The 24,367-nt window shown below is 38.6% G+C and overlaps 1 protein-coding gene across 1 annotated transcript in view; it reads right to left on the bottom strand.

Moving 5' to 3' along the window:
- The window catches only part of LOC149246747 (beta-1,3-galactosyltransferase GALT1-like), a 76,439-nt gene extending 59,512 nt beyond the window's left edge, over nt 1-16,927 (bottom strand). The window contains exon 1 of the mRNA XM_089458009.1: nt 16,390-16,927. The gene's annotated coding sequence lies outside the window, so the exon portion shown is untranslated. The remainder of the gene's footprint in view (nt 1-16,389) is intronic.
- Between the last annotated feature and the right edge of the window lie 7,440 nt (nt 16,928-24,367).

The raw sequence follows: 24,367 nt of genomic DNA, 5'->3' as shown, positions 1-24,367 counted from the left end.
ACAACAATGAGACAGCTTAAAACTGAAGTCTTCTCCTAGTGGCCGACACACAACAATGAGACAGCTTAAAACTGAAGTTGGAGTAGTGGTGGAAAGGAGGAGAAGGAGGAGGGGAATATATGCATAGGGTTGTAAACAAGCAGAATCCTTAGCGATAATGTCCCAGCAGAAATATGGAAGAGGAAGGAGGTGAAATGGTAGAAATAGAGGAGTGTTGATTAAGGGTTCAGGCTAAATATACATGGGTATCATTCTCTGCTTAACAGCCAAAGTAAATCTGAGCTACCACAGGTATTGCAGGCTAATCAAATACACAAGTAAATCTGTAGTTTCTACAGGTACTGAGTGCTAGTGAATAACACAAATAAATCTGAGATATGCATAGGTATTGTTCTCTTATTAAGCAGCCTAGATAAATCCATGAATCAGCAAGAAACCAACAACTTCATTAATACTATTTCAGGGAAAGAAAAACACAAATGAAATGAGATTACCGAGGGGAACATGTTGCACATCTATCATGCTTGGAATCAACAGGGAGTTTCATTAGTCTTAAGGGTCCAAATAACCAGTCCATACATTTAGCACAACATTAGTTAAGTCCCCCATGAAACAGCAAATAGAACCAAAGTGGCATCTCAGAATTCAGACCCAGTGGGTGAGAAATTCTGGAACATTCTTATAAATTTCATCCCCCTATTTATAAGAAGAGGGGGAGAGCTTGAGTTACAATCAAAATTTGAGCCAGAGCTCTAGCTATCTGCTAGACTAGCTGTCTTGGCCCTTGTAAGGCTCTGCTACCTAAAGATTACAATTGGGATCAAATCCCTTCTTGGAAATAGAAAACTACAGAAAGTCAAAAAGAAACAGGAGGAAGAATGGAGGAAGGAGTCCTTTGTTGTCCCTGTGAAAACTTCAGATCAGGCCCTGTCTCTGTCACAATGTGCTTCCCATGCTGCTTGGCCTATTTACTGTCTATTCTCCTTTAAATGCTTTTGGCGCCAACTCTGGAGGCGTGTTGCAGAATAGTTTTCTCATGAATGTGCCCACACCTGGTTTGAATGTGCCATCCCCCATGATTTACTGTCAAAGCTGCTATCGGGACCGACTCTGTCATTTCAGCCTTAAACGTCCTACTGAATGCAATTGATGCCCTGATCTACCTAGGGTTGCGTATTACAGTGTAACAGAGAAGACTCTCGGGCGCAAGCTTTTAACACTGCACTAATACAAAAACAGGCGAGTTTCGACTGCCCTTTAGCCCCCATGCTTTCAGCCCCTTTCTATTTATTCATATCACTTGACCGTGGGCTGTGATCGAGCGCTTAGCCCTTCGGGCGCTAAGGCTCTCAATTGTTGTCTGGGGGGCCTTTTCCTTTGTAACTTGAATCACCTTTGATTGCCCCTTACACTGCACCGATCGATATCCTGGACACGAAATCTTTATGAAATAAACCGCAATAACTTATCGCATCTGAGGGCTTTCTCCTTATCGCAATCGCAACCGAGGAGGAGTATCAACGGAGGAATAAGCCTTTACTTCATGTGATCGTCGATACCCCAAGGTGACGTCATCACTGCCACGTGTCACCCTATGAGTAGTGACAAGTGTCACCCGGAAATGGCCCCATTTCACCCCTGAAAACGCAGAAACCGAGTGACACGTATCATCTGCCACATCAGCATCCACATGTCCTCCTTACTACCACTTGTCATCCATACTGCCACGTCATTGATGACGTCAGCTGCCATGTCAGCTCGAGGACCAATCATACGCTGCCATGTGGCCCCATGGAGGAGAGAGAAAAAGGCTTGCCTGACCTTCTTTTCGCATGCATTTCCTTTCTAAATAAATTTCGGCCTCCCCAGCAATGTAACACTAAACCGCAAGATCGGCGGTTTACAATGTTTTGGAGCAGTGACCCCCGTCGATCGCCGATAACCCAAAGTCGTGGATTGTCGATCGCCGTACCGCCACGTGGAGGAGAGAGAAGAGGGCAGCCCGACCTTGGTTTTTTTTATGCTTTTCCTTTGTAAACGATTTTTCGGCCTCCCCAGTGATGTACCACTATATCGCAAATCGGCGATAACGCAAAGTTTTGGACTGTGTGGGATTGCGATGTTGCTGGATGTAGGGTCGCGGGACTACAATATAGCGATATTGCAGAATGCGGGATGAGGGACCGTGGGACTGCGGCACTGCAGGTTCGCGGGACTGTGGGATCGCAGGACTGCAGGACCTGCGGGATGCGAGATCAAGGACCGTGGGACTCCGGGTTCGCGGGACTGTAAGACTTGCAGGATGCGAGATTGCAATTTTCCCCTGGACCTCCGATTGCGATTTGCCTTGCTCCTTTGGTGTTTTCTCTTTATTTTTTGGGCTTGACAATGGTAACTTCAACATGGAATTTACAATGGTAACTTCGACATGCTCTAACTTCTGCTCTAGGAGTCCATTTTTGGACCTCCATATACTGTTGGAAAGCTCTTTCCGAGCACTAGGCAATGGAGAGGGTTTGATTTATCTCTGAGAGCTTTTGTGACGTTGGAAATGGCTTCAACTTCACCACTGTTAGGCATTCTGAACAGCTGACGATGTTGAAATTTGGTACCGGAGGACAGGTGGTTCCCTAAGGCTTTGATCTTTGGCCTAGGGAAAAGTGTCCAAAAGAATTTAATTTTTCTCCTAAAGTGACTTTATAATTTGTATAAAATCAAATCTAATTTAAAAGTGACTTTAAGTGATAAAGTTACTAAAGTCTAATTTTAAAGTGACTTTAATAAAGTCAATGTAAAATTAGAAAGGAAAAGTAACTTTGGAAATAAATGACTAAGTGGGTCTTTATTAAAGTGGGGTGAATTAAAAAATAGAAAGTGAGATTTAAATGAGCATTTAATCTTAGCCATAGATCTCAATCTGTTTCAGCCATTGGATTTAGGGATCACCCAAAAGTCACTTAGGGTTAGATTAAAGGAGGAAAAGGTCATTCATTCTTTCATGAGCAGATTGAGAGAGAGAGAGCAAGAGAGCAAGAGAGATTTCTGAGCAGGGAGGAGAAGGAGACAGCAGCTTGGCACACATTCCAAGGCATCAGTTGAGCAGATTAGTACAGCGGATTCAGCACACAGTGAAAGGCAGATTTTGGCACGATTTTCTAGAAATCCGTACAGCTGGTTTGCACAGAAATCGAGTGGTTTGCACAGAAATTGAGGAGCAGTTTGTTGTTTTTTTCTGCACGCAAATCGAGGTTCGTACAGCGCATTTAATGCAGGCCGTACAGCAACATTTAATGCTAAAAGTGGGAACGAAAATCGAGGAGGTCGTACAGCATTTATTGCTGTCCTGTTTGCTGTAATTTCCAGTTTTCTGTGAGGCACGGGAAAAGAGATAAGTTGTAAATTTGTTTGCTGATTTTTTGGCTAAATATTTCTCACTGTAAAAAAGGCATTTTCAGAAATAAAGAAGAGCTCTCAAACTGGTTTTCCCCAAGAGTTGTAGGGGGTTTTTCCAAGGTCACATTGACCAAAAATCACTGTGTTCAAATGTGTTAAATGACTGTTTGTACCTGCTGATTTTTTTATTTCTGCATTTTCCAGCATTCTGTAAAATTTCCAGAATTTGTGTTTTCAGCAAAATTTATTTTTTCAGCTTGTTGAATGTATGGATATGGGAAAGGGCATTTAACTATATGAGAGAAATAAGGTGAAACTGAAAACCAGGGTGGGAAAACAGAAATTTCTACATGGTATCAGAGGTTGAGTGCTAAAGTACAGTTTGGGACAGCAAGGAGGAAAATTACAGCCTGCTAATTTTTCACTCAGAAAATTCCAGCAAGCTGATTTTTCACAAACAACAGTTTTATCTTTACTACAGCAATGCTATTTTTTCAGTTTTAGGACAGCAGGATGTCATTGGGATTGGGGGTGAAGGATAGGTTGGATGGGCATACAAATTACAGCGTTTGGAAGGAGAAAATGCAAAATATCTTTGAGGAGGCAGAAGTCTGGGATATCATGGTGCATACCACACAGAACCATGTTGTTGTGTCTATTGATGCTACTCAGTAGGCTGCTTATAATAAAAAGGACAACAAGGGTAAGAGACTGATTCTAGACGGAGTCAAAGACCATTGCATTCCTCATGTGAGAGGAAAGAGCAATGCCCATGAGATGTGGACAGCATTGTCCAATCTCTACCAGAGTACCAATGAGAACCGGAAAATGGTCCTGAAGGAGAAGCTGAAGAACATTAAGATGGGTAATGATAGTGCAGCTGGATATCTCACAAAGATTACTAATGTGAGAGATGAGTTGGCAGCAATTGGAGAGGCCATTCAACCCACTGAGTTGGTGCGGATTGCAGTGAATGGCCTCCCCCGTTCATGGATGAACTTTGCTGATGGTATTTGTGCACGTGAGACCCTTCCCACATGGGAGAGGTTTTGGGATGATTGCATTCAGACAGAGATCAGGAAAGGTCAGCTTGGGGCAGCCAAGCCAGTTGAGCAGGATGAGGATGTAGCACTATCGACAGGAGGCAAGAAAGGCAAAGGGAAGAAGCAGGCTTCCACAAGCAATGGTGGGGGCAAAGGCAAAGGTAAAGGTAAACAGGGTAACACGCAGAATGACTATTCCAAGGTGAAGTGTTGGAATTGTCAAAAGATGGGACACTATGCAGTTGTGTGTCTGGAGAAGAAGAAGAAGAAGGGGAAGGACCAAAACGTGGCAGCCTCAGCAGAGGTTGAGGACTTTGCAGTTCATTTTGACCGGGAGTTTGGGTTCACTGCGTATGAGTCCTCTAGTGCAGGATCACCTGCCACACAGGTTCAGAGGGAGCATGCTTTTCCCTCGATTAGCGGAGCATCTTCGGGTATCTAGTATGTGGACAGTGGGGCTTCACGTCACATGACAGGATGAGTACTTCTCACTGCTCAGAGCTTTCAGAGAGTGGCACTGATATTGAGGTAGTACTCGGTGATGACAGAATTGTTAGAGCAGTCGGGGTGGGGACACTGACATTTCAGAGGGAGTCCAAACCTCCCTTGAAGGTGACAGATGTTCTTTATGTGCCAGGGATGAGGAAGAACCTCATATCCGTATCAGCTTTGGAGGACAGAGGATATGAGGTACTGTTCAGGGGAGGACAGGTGTTGATGTATCCCAGGGGCACTCCAGCTGATTCAGCTAGAGTGATAGGTGTACACCATGCAAAGGTGTACAAGTTTGCATTCCAGTCCCTTGTGGCATTGAGCAGTAGTACCGACAACAGAGCTAGCAGTTCTGAGCTGTGTGAGATTTGGCACCGCAGGATGGGACATATGTATCATGAAGCCTTGAGGACATTGCGGGAGATCACTACAGGTGTGCCAGATTTCAGTACTGATCACTTTGATACTTGCACAGGATGTGCGATGGGCAAGTTTGCCAAATCCCCTTTTCCCAACAGTGACAGTAGAGCGACTGGGATACTTGATTTGATTCATTCCGATGTGAGCGGTCGGATGTCTCATGTTTCCTTGAGTGGATATGAGTACTACGTTTTATTCATTGATGATCACTCCAGGAGGACCTGGATTTATTTCTTGAAGACCAAAAGTGAGGTCTTCAAGCGGTTTCAGGAGTTCAGAGCTCTTGTGGAGACACAGACAAGTCGGAAGATCAAGTCCCTGAGGTCGGACAATGGGGGAGAGTACACCCTTGGAGAGTTTGTTGACTATTGTGCGGAGGCAGGCATTCGGAGGGAGTTCACTGTTCCTTACAACCCCCAGCAGAACAGGGTTGCGGAGAGGAAGGACAGATCCATCGTAGGGGTTGCCAAAGCCATGTTACATGATCAGGGGTTACCATTGTTCTTGTGGGCAGAGGCCTGCAACACAGCTGTTTACTTGCAGAACAGGAGTCCGCATTGTGCCTTGGGGCACATGACTCCGGAGAAGGCTTTTTCTAGGAAGAAGCCTGATATTGGTCATCTTCGTATCTTTGGATGCATTACATACTCCTACATACCCAAGGAGAAGAGGACCAAACTAGAGCCCACCACAGGGAAGGGTATCTTTGTGGGCTACAGTGAGACCTCAAAGTCCTTTTGGATTTACATTCCTGCACAGAGGAAAGTTATTGTCAGGCGGGATGTGAAGTTCGAGGAGGACAGGGCCTTTAGGAGGTCATGGGAGTTAGAGTATCTGGATCAGCCAGACCCTCAGCAGCAGTTGAGTCAATCGCAAGGATCCAGTGGGCAGGGATCAGGAGGATCAGGAGGTACATCTATGAGGATGTCAGGTCCGTCAGTGAGCAGTGGCTCACCGAGCCAGAGGGGTGGTGCTCCGGGCAGCATGCAGAGCAGTTCACAGAGCAGTTCACTAGGGAGTCCACTGATGGACAGTTCACACGGTACCTCAGCTTCTACAGGTTCAAGTGCAGGCAGGAGGGCAGCAGACAGACAGTCAAGAGTTCAGGCTCCTGATGATGATGAGGAGGAGGAGTTTCATTCTCCTATGGGAGAAGTGCGCTCAGGGAAGAAGAAGCCCAAGTGGCTTCAGGACACCTTGAGAGATGCCACATCTGTTGCTGAGCCTAAGAGGCCGGTCAGAGAGAGTAGACCACCTGAGAGGTTTTGTAGCTATATGGCAATGGCTACCAGCATCCTTGACTCTGAGCCTTCTAGCTATGAGGAGGCAGCTAGCCAGCAGGTCTGGAGAGAGGCCATGCAGGAGGAGTATTCTTCTATCATGAAGAATGATGTTTGGGAGGTGGTGCCGAGGCCTGAGGGCAAATCCGTGGTTACTTCCAAATGGCTTTACAAGGTAAAGCATGCTGCAAATGGCAGCATTGAGAAATTCAAAGCGAGGTTTGTGGCTAGAGGGTTCTCCCAGGTAGAGGGAGTTGATTATGAGGAGACCTTCGCTCCCGTGGCTCGATATACTTCGATCCGCTCCATTATATCGATAGCAGCAGAGATGGATTGGAAAATCCACCAGATGGATGTGAAGACCGCATTTCTCAATGGCTTCATACAGGAGGAGGTGTACATTGAGCAGCCACAGGGCTTTGAGGTGCATGGGAAGGAGTCCCATGTGTGCAGACTGAAGAAGGCCCTTTATGGCCTGAAGCAAGCTCCCAGAGCTTGGTACTCCAGGATAGATACATACTTGCAGGGGATGGGTTTCACAAAGAGTGAGACAGATCCGAACCTTTACTTTATTGTGATAGGTGAGGAGCCTCTCATTCTGGTGTTGTATGTGGATGACTTGGTCATTACAGGTGCAGAGAGACTCATAGAGCATTGCAAGAGAGATCTTGCGACGGAGTTTGAGATGAAGGACATCGGCTTGATGCATTACTTTTTGGGTTTGGAGGTGTGGCAGGAGGAGGGGCATTTCTTCCTGGGGCAGGGGAAGTATATTGTGGACATCCTTAGCAGATTCTACATGGAGGATTGTAGACCCATGTCGACACCGATGATCACCAACTGGAAGAAACTTCATGCTTCGGATTCCGAGTTGGTGGATCCCACATTGTACAGGCAGCTGATTGGTTCATTGATGTATTTGGTCAACACTAGACCAGATATCTGTTTTGCAGTCAACACGATGAGTCAGTTTATGTGTGAGCCTAGGAAGGTTCACTGGGTGGCTGCAAAACACATTTTGCGGTACTTGCAGGGGACAGTGGATTATGGTCTGGACTACAGGCAGGGGGATGGAGTGAGATTGGCAGGATACACTGATTCTAATTGGGCAGGTTGTGCTTCTGATAGGAAGAGCACTTCAGGGTGCTGTTTTGGGTTGGGTTCAGCAGTAGTGTCATGGTTCAGCTGGAAGTAGCAGTCAGTAGCATTGAGTTCAGCGGAAGCACAGTATATGGCAGCCAGTTTAGCTAGTTGTGAAGCCATCTGGCTTCGCAAGATGTTGTTTGGCTTATTTGGTCAGCCGTTGAGACCTTCAGTGATTTACTGTGATAATCAAAGTTGCATTAAACTCACGGAGAATCCAGTATTTCATGACAGGTCAAAGCATATCGGAATCAAATATCATTTCATCAGAGACTATGTTCAGAAGGGAGCTGTGAAGCTTGAGTATATTCCCACTGATGAGCAAGTTGCAGATATTCTTACCAAAGCCTTACCACGGGGCAAGCATGACTACTTCAGAGACAAGATGGGTGTGGTGAGGAACACCTTCCTCGGTAAGAGGGAGTGTTGAAATTTGGTACCGGAGGACAGGTGGTTCCCTAAGGCTTTGATCTTTGGCCTAGGGAAAAGTGTCCAAAAGAATTTAATTTTTCTCCTAAAGTGACTTTATAATTTTTATAAAGTCAAATCTAATTTAAAAGTGACTTTAAGTGATAAAGTTACTAAAGTCTAATTTTAAAGTGACTTTAATAAAGTCAATGTAAAATTAGAAAGGAAAAGTGACTTTGGAAATAAATGACTAAGTGGGTATTTATTAAAGTGGGGTGAATTAAAAAATAGAAAGTGAGATTTAAATGAGCATTTAATCTCAGCCATAGATCTCAATCTATTTCAGCCATTGGATTTAGGGATCACCCAAAAGTCACTTAGGGTTAGATTAAAGGAGGAAAAGGTCATTCATTCTTTCATGAGCAGATTGAGAGAGAGAGAGCAAGAGAGCAAGAGAGATTTCTGAGCAGGGAGGAGAAGGAGACAGCAGCTTGGCACACATTCCAAGGCAGCAGTTGAGCAGATTGGTACAGCTGATTCAGCACACAGTGAAAGGCAGATTTTGGCACGATTTTCGAGAAATCCGTACAACTGGTTTGCACAGAAATCGAGGAGTGGTTTGCACAGAAATCGAGGAGCAGTTTGCTATTTTTCTGCACGCAAATCGAGGTCCGTACAGCGCATTTAATGCAGGCCCTACAGCAGCATTTAATGCTGAAAGTGGGCACGAAAATCGAGGAGGCCGTACAGCATTTATTGCTGTCCTGTTTACTGTGAGGCACGGGAAAAGAGATAAGTTGTAAATTTGCTTGCTGATTTTTTTGCTGAATATTTCTCACTGTAAAAAAGGCATTTTCAGAAATGAAGAAGAGCTTTCAAACTGGTTTTCCCCAAGAGTTGTAGGGGGTTTTTCTAGGATCACATTGACCAAAAATCACTATGTTCAAATGTGTTAAATGACTGTTTGTACCTGCTGATTTTTTTATTTCTGCATTTTCCAGCATTTTGTAAAATTTCCAGAATTTGTGTTTTCAGCAAAATTTATTTTTCCAGCTTGTTGAATGTATGGATATGGGAAAGGGCATTTAACTATATGGGAGAAATAAGGTGAAACTGAAAACCAAGGTGGGAAAACAGAGATTTCTACAGACAACTTGTAAAGCAGTGAGTGACAACAAGCACTTGGACAACACACCGAGATATTAAGATCTAGAGATTGAATTCTCAAGAGTAGCAACGTTGAGTTGCCGAAGAGAGATCGAGTGATCTTCTTGCAGTGAGGGGCAGGGATAGTAGACCGGAGGGGTTTTTTCTAGTCCCGGTGAGTGCAAGGCAGAGAAAGCATCGAGAGGTCAAGAGAGGCAGCGCAATGCTTTAGAGGGAGTCTGCAATTTTGCTAAGGAGCAGTTGAGATCCAATGCCAGAAGCTGGGGTGTGAGTCCAGAGGACCAGAGGGTCGAGTTTCTAGTCGACAGAAGGTCAGGAGGAGGAGGTGACATAGTCCCTTGAGCTGTGACGCAGTGACTACGTGAACCCACGTAGAGATTGCACGGAGATAGCATAGGGCGGCTCATCCAGAGCTCGCATCAATGTCAGATCTCCAGTGATAGCCAGTTTGGGCACCCAATGATTTGTACTCAGAAAACTACTGCTTAATAATAAAACCCTCAACTGCTGCATCGTTTTTCCCGTATTGGGTATTTCCAGGGACGTTTGTCCAAAAATAATTGTGTATGTGTGTGTGTTTATTTCTTTCTTGTGCAGTATTTTCTTCCACGGTATTGTATTTGTGAAGGTTGTAGTGTATATGTTTCAATATTTTCCGTAGGAAACTGCAAGTAATTTGTTTGATTAATTTAACAAATAGAAGAAACATTATCAGTCGCTACAGTAGGATTCAGGATCACCGAATTTTCACAAAAATGTAAATGGCTTTCAAGAACCCTCTTTCAAATTACCATTCAAATAGACAAGAGTACAATTAACATAGCTCACTGACTTTATGTAGAGACTAACAATGAGGTCTTCTATGTGTTCACTTCCTGTCTTCAGACTCTTTCACATTGCATGTGTAAAAACTGCCAAAAAGAAAGGTTATACATAGACTCCTAGACCTTTCACTCCTTCCTTATATGAAAACACATCAACATATATATAGTCTATTTGAAGTCAATTGTGTTGAGCTCCAGTGGGAAAGAAAAGGAATATTATCCTCTCCACTTGGGTTCAAATCCCATTTGTGACATGTTCACTATTCGTGCTAATTATTGTTTGGGACTCTTCATGTGCTAGTTTGTTGTTGGGGCTAGCAATATACCAACAATCTCATCCGCACTTATATGCCTCATCCTCACTTATAGGCTTGAGGTTGGGATAAACTATATTCCATGGAAAAAAATATATGATCTATTTGAATAATGCAATCTGATATTCTTATTGTATATGAGCTACTGAGACATTTCTTTTACATGGTAAAGTTTCTTGCTTAATTTGTGGAGGCATAAATCATGTTTTCCAAAACATATAAGAGTAATGACTCAAATAGTAATCAAATTTTCACTTCATGATATGCAGATCTGACCTCAAAGATCTAATATAATGCTGAAACTTAAAATCTTACACCAGCCTAGATCCATCTTAAATCTGGATCTACCAAGCGCAAGAAGGATCAAGTCTGGAGTTAATATAGATCTAAACTGGTACTCTTGCATTCCATAATGGATTTCCTCAAGCTTTTAAATAGGCTTTATCATAACAAATACCATGGACAAATACCATGGGCTTGTAAACCATGGTAATCTTATAATTTACTTTAACTTTATAATTTTACAGTTAAAATTATAATTATTAAATTTTTTTCATTTTTATAATTTTAATTATCGAGAAATTTGTGCCTCTTTTTTTTAAATTTTATTTTATTTTTGAGCGAGTCAAAATGTTTAATAACATAACAGGATAGGACATTACAACATCTCTTCCATACTAAAGCTGGAGAGTGTTTCTCGGCACAAAAACACCAATCAAAACCTTGTCTTTTTGAAAAACAAAACCATAGACATACAAATTTCGAGTAAAGTTACGGCATTTATAAATTTCAGAACAATTTTCCAAATGAGAGACTATAGATCTGAAAAATGCTAATTCTGAAAATCAAAACCAGCAAGCCTGAAATCTGTAACAATTATCGCATTACTTCTCATTAACCTCAAAAGAATGATTACCATGATACAGTACAAGAGGGAGACTTCCTAGGAAGGCAGTGCTCCATTTGCGTGAAATACCTCAAGTTAAGTTGCATGTTACAAGGAAATGGGGACGCGTAAAACATGGCCCCCAAAAATATTTGGAAACAGAGAAATGTGGTATTTATAAATACAAAAAATATATATTCACTATAGTGTTTTATAAATAACACACTTTCTTGAAAGACAGAATAATTGAGCAAGAAATTTAAATAACAATATAAATGATAATTCGATAGCAAATACATTTCTATATTACATACCTATTACCCATAGATGCTTACCGTGTGCAAAATGCCAAAAATCCAAAAGCAGACTTTATAAATGAGGTTATATATACAAAATTAGTCTTTATATATAATGCTATATATGTCAAAATACAACATTAGCTAAAGCCTAGAAATCATCTATCTCATCTTCATCTTCATCTTCATTAGAAAAAATAGAACAAGATGCAGGTTCCCTGGTGGATTGTCAATTGGAAGAAGTGTTTCCAATCACAGTGCCACTTCTAGGTTCCTCAATATTTAGTGTAGCAAGAAGAAGGTCCAAGGTACAGCATTCAAGATCCACATCTTAATCTTTGTGATGCCCACTTGCATATTCTTCCCCCTTATGAGACGCAAGGAAAAGGTTAGAATTCACATGGAGAAGATCGTCAAACTTCTATGAACCCAATATGTTGGGCTTCACATAATGGATAAAATTGTAGGCACTCCAATTCCTTTCTGTCAATGAAGAGCTAACCATTTGTGAAAGAACACAAGTGGCAAGGATTTGAAAATGCACACCAATCGCTCCATGACAAATCCGCCATCAAACTGGACTAATAGCACTCCTCTCATCCAATGTTGATAGGTCTGAATATTCAGCCAATCCAACAACAAAACTATCGAATTTAAACGACGCACTCAAAAGAGTGTTTGCCCCAAGGTTAATATCTCCAAGGATTTGAAATGTCATGTCTACATCCAAGGGGAGGTCTGGTCATCCATCAGCGAATGTGATGATACATCAACCTCCCCATCACCTATTTTAGGTATCAAACCCCACACCATAGGATTAAAGATTGCCCCCTTAGCGAAAAACAAAACTCCAACCTCCAAAGTTGTCAAACCCACCATGCACAATGAAGATGGTAAAAAGCGTAAAACTCCTTAGGTTCAATAATCCCAACCAAACCCCCAAGATCAAAAGTTCCAACCAATGCCTCAAGTTAGCCCCAACCCATCAAAAAAGAAGACTTGAAGCTCTGTGGTGGTTGGAGACCCCCCTGGTAGCTACCAACTCACTACCCCATGGAGAGGGTGAAGGCCCTTGGTCGTAGTCTCCAGCCCTTGGTCGGATGCCTCTCAATCATCTTTGGTGTTGAGTATCCCCGTTAGAGGCCAAGACACATCATATTATATGACTGATTCCCACTAAAGATGCAAAATGTGACTTCTCCAAACCTTTTTGACACCCTTATAGGGCAGGAAGATAAGGATATCATGGATTTACCACATTGAAAATTCACAATAAAGCTAGTCTCATGTACTATGGGGCCTTACAAACCCCCATTAGAAATCCAAGGTCTGGAGAATTAGAAATGCAGTTTCAGATCTTAATATACTTTGTTTACAAAAAGTTAAAGTAATTGGATTTATGCGTAAATCGACCCTTCAAATTCGTCAAACTCTTGCTTTTTACCAAGCATGTTAAAGGTAAAGGCAATGGTGCAACCCTAATTTCTTTGTAGTTGGAAAAAGCAATTATTCCTCAAACCATGATGTATGGACGATGTTTGATTCCAGAGGCGATGTGGTAGACCCAGGCAATATCTGTGCTTCAAATGATGCAAATGAAAGGAATTCCTTGTGGGAGTGATTGGTTGAGGAGTTGCCTTACGGGAGTGGTTGGTTAGAAGTCGCGAGCCTGACCTGGACCTGGGGGTGACCTGTTATAAATGGAGGCGAGCCAATATCATATAAATAATACAGTGGCAGCCTCCTTTAAGGTAGATCAGCCCTTTTTAATGCTCATAATTCCCTCTTAGAAATCTATAGGTTTATTCTTTTCCTTGTGGATATTTACTCTATTCTTTAAGTCATGGTTGTATTCAAGCATACTGACGATGCAATTTACTACTTCTGTATTTATGTGAGTTATTTTGAGTCTGGCCATAACAGAGAATCAACAGACATTGCCAGAATGTAATGCTCAAGCACAAAAACCAGATATATTCCCTAATGTGTCTTCCTGAAATTGAAAGGAGGAAAGACAAGTAAAGAGGACATCAAGAAATTACCACAAGAGCTGTTGCTGGCAGACAACTTGGATTTGCCAAAAGGGCAACAGAACTTGCATGCAAGTAAACAACCAGGCTAAGTTCCATCACTACAAATTTAAAGTAATCTAATGCATAAGCTGCATCCAATAAACTCAAAGGCAACCAAACGGCAATGCTCCATTAGACTAAAGTTGTAATGCAATTTGTCAAACAAAAACTTTAGAGAACCAATGCTTCAAAGTTCATACAATATTAAGGCTCATTAGATTTGTATAGCTCTGGTGTGACTCATAATGTGCATATGCTCTAATTTAGTGCTTGCATTCAGTAAAAAACTATGGTACAGTCTAGCAAATAAACATGAACACCAAACTTGGCTGACGGGACTTATAAGAAAAAACAATGAAACAAAATTCTCGATGTTTGATTCACTAAAGTGCTGTTGCAATGCATCAGTCCATAACTTCTGCCATTTGTAGTATGTACTTGGTTAGCATATATGGTTTTTGCATCCCTTGGACTTGTATCAGTTCAAATTCAAAATTTCAAAACACTACATTGCCAGTCCTGTGTGGAAATTTAGTAATTATGGGAACCAGAGCTACATTCCCTCGAATTGTTAGGCTTGCTATGGTTCCCGTGTGGTAACGAACTAGTAAATGCATGTCACTGGCCAAATGGCAAAGACAAGTTACTGAGTGTTAATACAGTCTTAGAGTTAGAAAGATTTAAGTTTGCAAGTGGTGACCAACTGGTAAAAATAAGTTGTCATCTTATCCAATAGCTGGGTTCACCTCTCAAGGATGTGCCATGTACATAGTAGTTCAGCAGCTATATGTTGGACATAATGCCATGAAAAGAGTGGCAGCAACACAAACAGCTCAGCAGATAAAAGCAAACTAGTTTTAATGGATATAAAATTGGATATCTAGCAATCAGAACTTAACTGCCTGAATTTTCTCCACGAGAAATCCTCTTCAAATGTCTTTGATCTAAATATATGCTCTATTAGACTTGGATCTCAAGTAATCTTCTAAATATGACATTTGTTGGTCGGCTGACACCACTAAATGATGCAACAAGTAACTTGGAGAGTGAGTTGTAAAAGAGAAAATGGAGATATAAAACTGATATCACTTTCAAACTGTCTTTGAGAAACAGACCCAAAGGTCCAGGGCTGCACTACATAACATGGACCTCCTTCAGCTTAGTCCCAGATCTAAGGGGGTTTATTCCATCAAATTTGCCTGGAGCTTGCACTCGATCTCATCCCTTTTTGAAATGGCATTTGGGCATGGCAGCCCACAACTAGCTCTGGAGTGATGATAGGATAGGTGAACTCTTGGGAAGTACCACCAATATTCACCACGTGACACCAGAACACCTTGTCGCATGTAACCCTGCAATGCTGGATTCTAATGGCAGGTAGTTTGGTTTTAGCTGTTATAACCCAGAAGCAAGGAGCAGGAATGGAACTTGGTCCACTAGGCTAATGAGACCGAAACCCTCTTCCAAGACAACGTTGTTAGATTCCCTTCTGAGGAGGGGGACAATTTTAAGGGTGACCTGTATCAGCAGAACCATTATGTAAATCGTAAATGGACATGCGATGATGATAGAAAATTTGTAAGCAGTCAGGGTGGATGCTCCAATCCATAGTGAGAACACGAGTGCCTAACAAGCGTGAAGTTGCATTTGAGCCCCTGAGCTTTGTCAACTCGCACACAAACAAACAAAAACTTTGGAATTTCTAGAGGGCAATTTCAACTGTCTACGGTTCAACATAATGTGTTTTCCTGGATCTTGAATTCACTATGTCAAATATCATCTAAAATGTACTCCTGCCAAATGCCACAAGCACAACTTAAATACTCTTCACATATTGGGAACCTTGAATTTCAATGTGTGGTTGCAGTTAAAGACCTAGTCCAGAAAAATAGTGGCATTGTGTTATTTCGCCAATAAAGGTGAAAAAAAAATCATGAACCACCCAGGGGTGTTCTGAGTAGGCTTTCTCTCTAGACTTTTTAATGTGCTTGAAAGTTGAAACAGTCTATGGTCAAAGTTCGATCCTGGTAAGTCGTATCCCCGATGCCCATATGGGGAGGGTCTGCCTTTCCCTAAGGGCATGGAAAGATGAAATAATTGGCTTTTACCCTTCATCTACCACAGCAATGTGATTTGGACTCCTATACATATAATCTCGAGTTCGACAAACTAAAAAACCCTGCCAAGTCACTGGGACTGCTCTGAGCAAAAATGGTGAGCAGGCAAACTGCCACGGTCTAAAATTTGCAAGCAGTTGGTGCAGAGCAGACCTCGGCAAGAGAGAGGGCAGCTAATAGTCTAGGAGTTCCTTTTGACAGCTTGAAAGAAAACTCAACGCAATCCCCAGTAAACTAAATTATCACCAGGACTGGTATGAGCGAAATAGTGAGCTGAGAAACTGCGAAAATCAAAAAATTGTCAGCTATCGGTCCAAACCCAACAGAAAACATGGGTGCTTAATAAGCATGAAATTGGAAAAAGCAACCCAATCCACAATGGCGTAATAAAAAGTACTGTTCAAATTACAAATGTTCAATATGCTGCCAAGGCCTCATTCTGTTGCCAATCCTTAGATCCCAACTTCATTTCACCAACCAACCTACTGTCAACCAAAAATGCAACCCAAATATTGAGAAAATATTCATACCCACCTGGATGAATCAAACTGCAGTATAACTGAATCATTATCCAGTGTCTGATCTGCCTCAATTCTGAACGCCAATTACGTTTTCCATGCCTGAAATTTTGAACAGAGCCTCAATCTTCAACTGCAGATTTCTTGCTCTCGAGTCCATTTCGCCAACAAATGCCCATTTATATATCTTCTTTGATACATTCACCCAAGCTTTTCCTCTTACTCTCTGTTGCTGATAAATTTGCAAGATTCTTTACTATGCATCTGTGCTTCCTCGGATATGACCTCACACTGTAATGACGGTAAAGGAGATCCGTTTTTTTATTTAATTCATCAAATCATAAATTGCCAAGTGAAAAATTAGGGATGTTTTGAAATTCCGACCAATAGAAAATATGGTTGTGCATTGGACATTGTAAAGTCAGCTGGTCGTAATAGGACGGGTGACCGTATGGTGAGGAGAAGCTTTAGTTGTACCAGGTCGGGGATCTGTTGGGGAAGCTTACGCATTCGAGTTTCGGAGTTTATAGTTCAGGGTCTGTGATTCATTTCTCGGGGTTAACTATTATTGGTCAGAAATTAGTTTTAAATGATAAATATATATAAAAAAAAAAAATATTTAAAATTCGATAGAAAAAATTAGTTGTGGATTTTTTTTTAATTTTAAATTATTTTAAAAAATTAAAATATGAAAATTATTATATTTTATAATTTTAATTCATAAAAATGTGTTAAATAATTTGAATATTGAACATAAAGTTTGTTATAGGAATTTCATTAAATTGGTCAAAGTTTTATTTGGGAAAATATTTTATTTTTAAACTATTAAATTTTAAATTAAGGTTACTTTCATAATTATTATTTAGGTGTTTTAAGTGATTATTTTATAAGTTATAAAGTTTGTTATGGGAATTTCATTAAATTGGTCAAAGTTTTATTTGGAAAAATATTTTATTTTTAAAATATTAAATTTTAGTGTAAGGTTACTTTTATAATTATTATTTAGGTGTTTTGAGTGATTATTTTATAAGTTTTACAATTTAGGTTTAGGTTGGTGGGTAAAAAGGGTAAAAGAGATTTTGAGAGTTGTAGCAATTTTAATATACAATTAAAGGAGAGAAATGTTTAGTTAACAAGTATAATAACTTAATTATTATGTTACTAGGAGGGTCACTTTGTAAACTCTACCATTGACATAAGGATTATAATATATTTAGACATGTATATTGTGTAAACCAAGTTTTACAATCGATGTGGATAGGAGAAGAAATTCAAAAATGAATTTTGTTTAAACTTACTATTTAATAACCAACCAACTATAAATAGTTTTGTGAAGTTGATAACATAGTTCTTTAATTTTGTTGATGGGATGGCGAAATTCATAAAAATTCAAAATTGAATTTTGTTTAAACTTACTATTTAATAACCAACCAACTATAAATAGTTTTGTGAAGTTAATAACATAGTTCTTTAATTTTGTTGATGGGATGGCGATTGATTCAAACTTTTGTCCACCTCTCCTCAATGGATGGATATCGGGTACTTATTGATGGGATGGCGGTTGATTCAAACTTTTGTCCACCTCTCCTCAATGGATGGATACCTAAGATCCATTTCCTGAAGCGGTCTTTCACATCCATCACTTTCCAACACATCTTTCGGGAGGCTAATGTGATTGTTGACTCTTTGTCCAAGGATGGTCTCTCGGGTAATGTTGGTCATATGCACTATGTTCACTTGGAGTTCGAACACATCAAGGAGGAAGGCTCTATTCCACTTCCTTAACACTTGTTTTTTGTAGCGGTCCTATTCTGTTGTTCATTGGTACCATTGGCACTATGTTTTTTATTATAATGTTTTATGGATGTTTTTTTTATGCTTACTGTATACTTCCTATGTCTATGTAGAGGGTTTGTCCTTTTGTTTGTATTTCTTACACTTGAGACTTTCTCAGATATCTTTTGTAAAATGTATGACAACATGGAAGCATACTAAGCTTGAAAATGAACTGGTACATAATATAAATTAGTGTGTTTTAATTGTAGTTTATAAATTTTAGGATTTAGGTTTAGGTTGGTGGGTAAAAGAGTAAAAGATATTTTGTGATTGCAACAACTTTAATATACAGTTAAAGGAGAGAAATGTTTAGCTAACAAGTATATGAACCCCACAATAACTTAATTGTTATGTTAGTAGGAGGGTCACTTTGTAAACTCTTCCATTGACATAAGGATTATAATATATTTAGACATTTATATTGTGCAAGCCAAACTTTACACTCTATGTGGATAGGAGAAGAGATTCATAAAAATTCAAAATTGAATCTTGTTTAAACTTACTATTTAATAACCAACCAAATATAAATAGTTTTGTGAAGTTGATAACATAGTTATTTAATTTTGTTGATGGGATGACGACATTCATAAAAATTCAAAATTGAATTTTGTTTAAACTTATTATTTAATAATCAACCAACTATAAATAGTTTTGTGAAGTTAATAACATAGTTCTTTAATTTTGTTGATGGGATGGCGACTGGTTCAAACTTTTGTCCACCTCTCCTCAATGGATGGATATGGGGTCCTTATTGATGGGATGGCGGTTGATTCAAACTTTTGTCCACCTCTCCTCAATGGATGGATATCTCAGATCCATCTCCTCAAGCGGTCTTTCAAATCCATCACTTTCTAGCACATCTTTCGGGAGGCTAATGTGATTGTTGACTCTTTGTCTAAGGATGGTCTCTCGGGTAATGTTGGTCATATGCACTACGTTCACTTGGATTTCGAACACATCAGGGAGGAAGACTCTATTCCACTTCCTTAACACTTGTCTTTTGTAGTGGTTCTGTTATGTTGTTCATTGGTACCATTGGCACTATGTTTTTTATTAGAATGTTTTATGGATGTTTTTCAGATGCTTATTGTATACTTCCTGTGTCTATGTAGAGGGTCTGCCCTTTTGTTTCTATTTCTTACACTTGGGACTTTCTGAGATATTTTTTGTCAAAATGTATGACAACATCAAAGCATACTATGTTAGAAAATGAACTTGACATAATATAAACTAGCATGTTTTAAGTTATTAATTTATAAGTTTTAGGATTTAGGTTTAGGTTGGTGGGCAAAAGAGTAAAAGATATTTTGTGATTGCAACAACTTTAATATACAATTAAATGAGAGAAATGTTTAGCTAACAAGTATATAAACCCCACAATAACTTAATTCTTATGTTAGTAGGAGAGTTACTTTGTAAACTCATCCATTGACATAAGGATTATAATATATTTAGACATTTATATTGTGCAAACCAAACTTTACACTCGATGTGGATAGGAGAAGAGATTCATAAAAAATTCAAAATTGAATTTTGTTTAAACTTAAAATTTAATAACCAACCAACTATAAATAGCTTAGTGAAGTTGATAACATAGTTCTTTAATTTTGTTGATGGGATGACGAGATTCATAAAAATTCAAAATTGAATTTTGTTTAAACTTACTATTTATTAACCAACTAACAATAAATAGTTTTGTGAAGTTAATAACATAGTTTTTTAATTTTGTTGATGGGATGGCGACTAATTCAAACTTTTGTCCACCTCTCCTCAATGGATGGATATGGGGTCCTTATTGATGGGATGGCAGTTGATTCAAACTTTTGTCCACCTCTCCTCAATTAATGGATATCTCATATCCATCTCCTCAAGCAATCTTTCACATCCATCACTTTCCAGCACATCTTTCGAGAGGCTAATGTGATTGTTGACTCTTTGTCCAAGGATGGTCTCTCGAGTAATGTTGGTCATATGCACTACATTCAATTGGATTTCGAACACATGAGGGAGGAAGGCTCTATTCCACTTCCTTAACACTTGTCTTTGGTAGCAGTTCTATTCTGTTGTTCATTGGTACCATTGGCACTTTGTTTTTTATTAGAATGTGTTATGGGTGTTTTCAGATGCTTACGGTATACTTCCTGTGTCTATGTAGAGGGTCTACCCTTTTGTTTCTATTTACTACACTTGGGACTTTCTGAGATATCTTTTGTCAAAATGTATGACAACATCGAAGCATACTATGCTAGAAAATGAACTGGTACATAATATAAACTAGCATGTTTTAAGTTATTATTTTATAAGTTTTAGGATTTAGGTTTAGGTTGGTGGGTAGAAGAGTAAAAGATATTTTGTGATTACAACAACTTTAATATACAATTAAACGAGAGAAATGTTTAGCTAACAAGTATATAAACCCCACAATAACTCAATTGTTATGTTAGTAGGAGGGTCACTTTGTAAACTCCTCCATTGACATAAGGATTATAATATATTTAGACATTTATATTGTGCCAACCAAACTTTACACTCGATGTGGATAGGAGAAGAGATTCATAAAATTCAAAATTGAATTTTGTTTAAACTTACTATTTAATAACCAACCAACTATAAATAGCTTTGTGAAGTTGATAACATAGTTCTCTAATTTTGTGGATGGGATGACGAGATTCATAAAAATTCAGAATGGAATTTTGTTTAAACTTACTACTTAATAACCAACTAACTATAAATAGTTTTGTGAAGTTAATAACATAGTTCTTTAATTTTGTTGATGGGATGGCGACTGATTCAAACTTTTGTCCACCTCTCCTCAATGGATGGATATCGGGTCCTTATTGATGGGATGGCGGTTGATTCAAACTTTTGTCCACCTCTCCTTAATGGATGGATATCTCAGATCCATCTCCTCAGCGGTCTTTCACATCCATCACTTTCCAATACATCTTTCGGGAGGCTAATGTGATTGTTGACTCTCTGTCCAAGGATGGTCTCTTGGGTAATGTTGGTCATATGCACTACGTTCACTAGGAGTTCGAACACATCAAGGAAGAAGGCTCTATTCCACTTCCTTAACACTTGTTTTTTGTAGCAGTCCTATTATGTTGTTCATTGGTACTATTGGCACTATGTTTTTTATTAGAATGTTTTTAGGATGTTTTTCTGATGCTTATTGTATACTTCTTGTGTCTATGTAGAGGGCCTGCCCTTTTGTTTGTATTTCCTACACTTGAGACTTTCTGAGATATTTTTTGTCAAAATGTATGAGAACATCGAAACATACTATGCTGGAAAATAAATTGGTACATAATATAAACTAGCTTTTTTTCTTCTAAAATAAAATATTCTTTAATCTTATTGCAATTTCTCCGATTGCCAAAAATTTAGCAATACAAAAAGTTAAAATTCTCATTTATAATTAAAATCAATGCAAAATTTAACAATACTCCTAACAACAATATTCCACCATATATTGATTTAAACCACAAAATTATATTTGTGCTTAAAATTTTTGTCTAATTTTTCTCAAAATTATAACCCAAAAAATCCACAAATAAATAAATAAAATATAATAAAAAAACAAAATAAATATAACTCTATACCTAAATAAATAAATAAAATATAATAAAAAAACAAAATAAATGTAACTCTATATTACTTAACATTTTTGAAATAACGCCTTCACTTTGAAATAGTTAAATAAATAAAATATAATAAAAAAACAAAATAAATTTAACTCTATATTACCTAACATTTTTGAAATAACGCCTTCACTTTGAAATATAAATATTTAAAATAGACAAAAAGATATAAACAAAAACAAAATTACAACCTTCCACAAATATTTTATTTTACTTAAAAATCAAATAAAATAAAAGACTGCGTCACCATTTAAAAAACCAAACCGACATAATGTTTTCCATTTGTGGGCCTCCCTCACCCTAAATCCTCCCATCTACATATGAAGTTAGGCGCTCCTTTCCACCTAACTTATTTGTCTTTGCTCTACACTTTCAAATGAATTTAAATCAATTCATTTGCATGAGTAAAAAATGAGACATGGACAAATTTGAAGCCTAAGTTTCCCTCTTATGATATAAAAAGATTCACATTTTCAAAAAAATATTATAAACTAAAAAATTAAATTGTATAATATATTCTATTGTTATTTTTAGCGTATTGCTAAATGTAAAAACTATAACCTATTTAAAATGCAGCAAGTTTCAAAAACTTCACATATAATTTAATTTTCAAACATTATATATATATATATATATATAATTAATATGATTTAAATAGTAAATATTATTAATTGTGATAGAGTTATATATGATTAGTTTTGAGAAATAGCTTAGTGGGTTGAATCTATATTGTTAAAGCATTTTTGTTATTAACAGGTTACGAGTTCAATTCTCTCAACACTTTTGGGGTCAAACTTTATGGTTGAGCTGGTAGGAAGTGATCCTTTCGAGTAAATCTGCTTGATACAAAGATTTTGTGGACATAACGGTCATCAATCTCGGGACCATGAACCACATTTAAAAAAACGTTGCACATTATTATGTATAGTTAATATAAAATCCATATCCTAATATGACTAATATCACACCTTATAACCTAACTTGTCATGGAAACAATACACTTAAATATGTAAAAACTTATAATTTAAAGGATATCAAGGAATATATATATCAGTATCCTCATTTTTCTAACACGGTTGAGTCTGAAACATATGTTTGGAGGTATGGGGATGACATAATTGGTTTAAGGCATGGTCTTGTAGTGGGTTCGTCCAATTTCTCCTCTTGTGTTTTTTTATTTTTTGCAAGTCACAGGATATTTTGTGGATGCTCTAAGTGTACCCACAGTGTCTCAACTATGCCTCCAAGACAAAAAAAATGTGTCGCAGATAGGGGTAGTGGCAGCGCCCTGTAGGGGCAACGAAGGGAAAAACTTTTTGTGCATGATTCGACTACCACCTACCTCAATGTTGTTCCCCTAGAGACGAGAAAGGAAATTCGAAATTTGGTGACTCAAGCAGGGATTGAGCGTTAATCCCATTCTGATTCAGAACTCTAAGAGGACATGTCGACATGGGTTCCCGACCTTGGTCACACTAAAGGCATGAAGAAGCAATACCTAAATTCAATCACTCTACACTCGCAAATGAAAACTTTGTTGGGTCTAATTCTTAAGGATAAGCAAGTGGAGAGATACAATGTCTTCTCCACCTGGAAGACATCAAACAAATGCTCGGAAATCAGATGTTTTGTTTGGACAAGATAGATTCTTACCTGGCACACATGGAGGGCCACATTGCGTATGAGTCTGATAGTGGAGATCTTTTGGACCCCCCGGGTTCAAGTGCAAGAGTGTCGGCCACAATTTCCTCCTCTGAGAATGAATAGAGTTTCAGATGGTCAATAGTGTAGTTTGGCGACGCTGCGATTGGTCTTTGCCCTGGTCGATGGGGTCCTCGTCTGTTTGACGATGTTCTTAGCCCCCGGTTGGTTAATTGATGTTCCTAGATGTATTGTTGCAACTGACTATCTATTGGCTTTGTTGTATGTGATCTTTTGCTTGATAGTCCCGTGTGCCCGTTCTGTTGCGTGGCTATGGGGTAAATGTCGGTCTTAGTTATCAACGTTGTATGGAGTTTTGGGTTTAGTTTTGTATGGGCTTCTTTGTCCTCGTCTTGTTTTGTGATGTATTATGAGGAAATCCAAATCCTCAAAGAGAAATATGGAGAACAAAATATATTGGATATTTGAATTTTGATTAATACAAAGTTGCAATTTACTAAAAAATATATGTATTTAAATTCCTCAAACCATTTAAAAAATCTATTTTAATTTTAAAATTGTTAAATATTGCAAAAGGTTAAATCAAAATTTTGAAAGTATGATTTTTTTTATCATTTGAAATGGAATTTATGTAAATGTAGATATGTAAAAATGATATTTGTATTTAAAAGAATTAGATTTAATGATAAAAAAATAGGAATTTCTCATTATTAGATAAGGTTCAATTCTCGTGAAAATTAACCTCATATCATAGTGAATTTAATCCAGAGAGATTATTATACCCTATGTATTGCACACCTCCATATTTTTGTGAGCTTAATCTAGAGAAATTATAATAAAATTATCTCATGACCT

The sequence above is a fragment of the Pinus tabuliformis genome, chromosome 7 (assembly GCF_031772625.1).
Source record: "Pinus tabuliformis cultivar Carrire ecotype Pingquan chromosome 7, CPIR1, whole genome shotgun sequence".
Classification (NCBI taxonomy): Eukaryota; Viridiplantae; Streptophyta; class Pinopsida; order Pinales; family Pinaceae; genus Pinus; species Pinus tabuliformis.
Note: the sequence above shows the minus strand (reverse complement) of the source record. Positions and strands in the feature narration are given on the sequence as shown.